This window comes from Microtus ochrogaster, chromosome 7 (assembly GCF_000317375.1).
Source record: "Microtus ochrogaster isolate Prairie Vole_2 chromosome 7, MicOch1.0, whole genome shotgun sequence".
Lineage (NCBI taxonomy): Eukaryota > Metazoa > Chordata > Mammalia > Rodentia > Cricetidae > Microtus > Microtus ochrogaster.
Window position 1 is genome coordinate 5,706,962 of NC_022014.1, and position 2,711 is coordinate 5,709,672.

The 2,711-nt window shown below is 42.2% G+C and overlaps 1 protein-coding gene across 2 annotated transcripts in view; it reads left to right on the forward strand.

Moving 5' to 3' along the window:
• Hmox2 (heme oxygenase 2) overlaps positions 1–2,711 on the forward strand; it is a 27,511-nt gene that overhangs the window by 3,041 nt on the left and 21,759 nt on the right. The gene's annotated exons all lie outside the window — the stretch shown is intronic.

The following is a 2,711-nucleotide window of genomic DNA, read 5'->3' on the forward strand; positions in this document are numbered from 1 at the left end:
TAGACCAGGCTGGTCTCGAACTCACAGAGATCCGCCTGCCTCTGCCTCCCGAGTGCTGGGATTAAAGGCGTGCGCCACCATCGCCCGGCTAAGCTTCAGTTTTTATATCAGAAAAGGGGATTTTAGTACATGACGAGTCTGACAGACTGTGGAGCCTTTAAATACTGCTTTTTTTTAAAAAGGTTTTTTTTTAATTTAATTAATTTATTTATTATATATGCAACATTTTGCCTCCATGTTTGCCCGCATGCCAGAAGAGGGCGCCAGATCTCATTACAGATGGTTGTGAGCCACCATGTGATTGCTGGGAATTGAACTCTGGACCTTTGGAAGAGCAGGCAATGCTCTTAACCACTGAGCCATCTCTCCAGCCCCTACATACTGCTTTTTGATCTAAGGTGGAGGCTACTAAAATCTGTTTCGGTAAATCTGAGATTGGGACTGGGAATCAGTGGTTTTGGGATGTGATTCTTGATTAGTCCTCTGGAATAAAGCACAGCTGAGCAGAGAAGGATGAACTGGAAGGTGTATAGAGGTGGTTAATGGGCTACATGAGCAGTAACAACAGGGGAGGAACGAAAGAGTGATTGTTGGGTGGATCAGTTGTGTTGTCTGTGTGCAAGAGGCCAACCAAACAGATGTTACCTTCTTTCTGCCCAGGGGGAAAATTAATTTTTTGTCACATGAAGGGATTTGTTTCCTTCCCAGGAGTACCATGAGCCTAATTATTACCATAGTTCTCAGTAATTTTAAAAGGGCTTTAGGGAGGAACAGCATAATGAGACTGCTCCTTGTCCCTAACTTGCCTGAATACTCCCAGTTTCTGCTTTTCTTCCTGGATTGTTTTAGTTTTAAGACACTGGTTGTACGGTAGCTTATATTCATTTCCACATTTACCTGAGATTCCCAAACCACTTCTTTCTGGTTTTGTTTTTTTAAGACAGATAAGTACTCACTACGTAGGTCCAGGCTCACTGTGAATTCATGTTGACCCTCCTCCTGAGCATTTGCATGTGGGGTTACAGGCATGTGCCCAATGTTTGACTTATTAATACTCTTTACCTACCATATAATTTTTAGTTAGTTTAGTTGGCTGGCTTGTCTCTTAAGTAGCTATTATGATCATATTTTTCTTTTTTTCTTTTTTTGGTTTTTCGAGACAGGGTTTCTCTGTAGCTTTGGAGCCTGTCCTGGAACTAGCTCTTGTAGACCAGGCTGGCCTCGAACTCACAGAGATCCGCCTGCCTCTGCCTCCCGAGTGCTGGGATTAAAGGCGTGCGCCACCACCGCCCGGCTATGATCATATTTTTCTATTAATCATGGAGATTATAATCTAAACATACAGGTGAACTGAAGGAATAGTGACTGTAGGGGTTGAGTCCAGGGCCTTATGTATGTTAGGAAGCACTCACCCCTGAGCTACACTCCCAGCCTTCTCTGCTTTTTCCATTGGAAAGTCAGGGTTGAGCCAGTCTTTTCTTTGCCTAAAATAGCAAGTATCCCATTTCTAAGCAAATTACCCCAAAACCCCTCCATTCTTCTGTTGCATACTTAAATATTATCTTCAGTAAAATTCTCAAATGTTCAAAATGTTACTATTTTCTTTGCTCTGATGCCTTTGTTTGTTTTTTGTTTCTTGAGACAAGATTTCTCTGCATAGCCCTGGCTATCCTGGAACTCATTCTGTTAGACCAGGCTGGCCTTGAACTCACAGAGATCTGCCTGCCTCTGCCTCCTGAGTGCTGGAATTAAAGGTTTATGCCACTACAACCAACTAGAACTAAGGATTCTATTATGTCATCCTCTGTGCTGAATTTTTTTTCTTTTTTTTAAATGATTTATTATTTGTATCAGTGTTTTGCCTGCATGTATATTTTGTGTGAGGGTGTTAGACCCTGGAGTTGTAGACAGTTGTGAGCTGCCATGTGGGTGCTGGTATTTGAACCTGGGTCTCCCGGAATAGCAGTCAGTGCTCTTAACCACTGAGCCATCTCTCCAGCCTCTATGTCATCCTCTGTAAGGATTCTAGGAGCTATGTGTATCTTAAAAATCTCAGTATCATGCTGGGCAGTGGTGGCACACGCCTTTAATCCCAGCACTTGGGAGGCAGAGGCTGGCGGATCTCTGAGTTCAAGGACAGTCTGGTCTACAAGAGCTAGTTCCAGGACAGGCTCCAATGCTAAAGAAAAACCTATCTCAAAAAAACAAACAAAAAAATAAAAACAAGAAAAACCCCTCAGTATCACGATAGTATATATTCCCAAATTTTAAAGGAATTGACATGTTAAATGCATATGTCTAGTAGTAGAAGGATGGAGGACAGAAATGTGTGCCCCTTTCATAGAAGTGTGTTCAAGAATCTAAGCTGTACTATATGTGGCAGCACTGAGAAGTTGTACAAAAGACAACAAAAACCTGGCATAGTACCAGGAACTAGGTCATCTTGGGAAACCCAGAACAGTACAGTTGCTATAAGATTTATGATTACTCTGCTGCTGCTCCATGTTTTGAGGTGTCAGTCAAGTTAAAGAGCTGAGAACTAGGAGCCAACCCACAACAGGTCAGGTGAAAGAAAGAATAAAGCAAGGAGATCTACAGAAGAGCACTCAGACTGGAGGGGAAGCCTCGTGCTCACAGAAAGAGTAAACTCCTGAAATAGGTGTTTTTTTTTTTTTTTTTTTTTTTTTTGGTTTTTTCGAGACAGGGTTTCT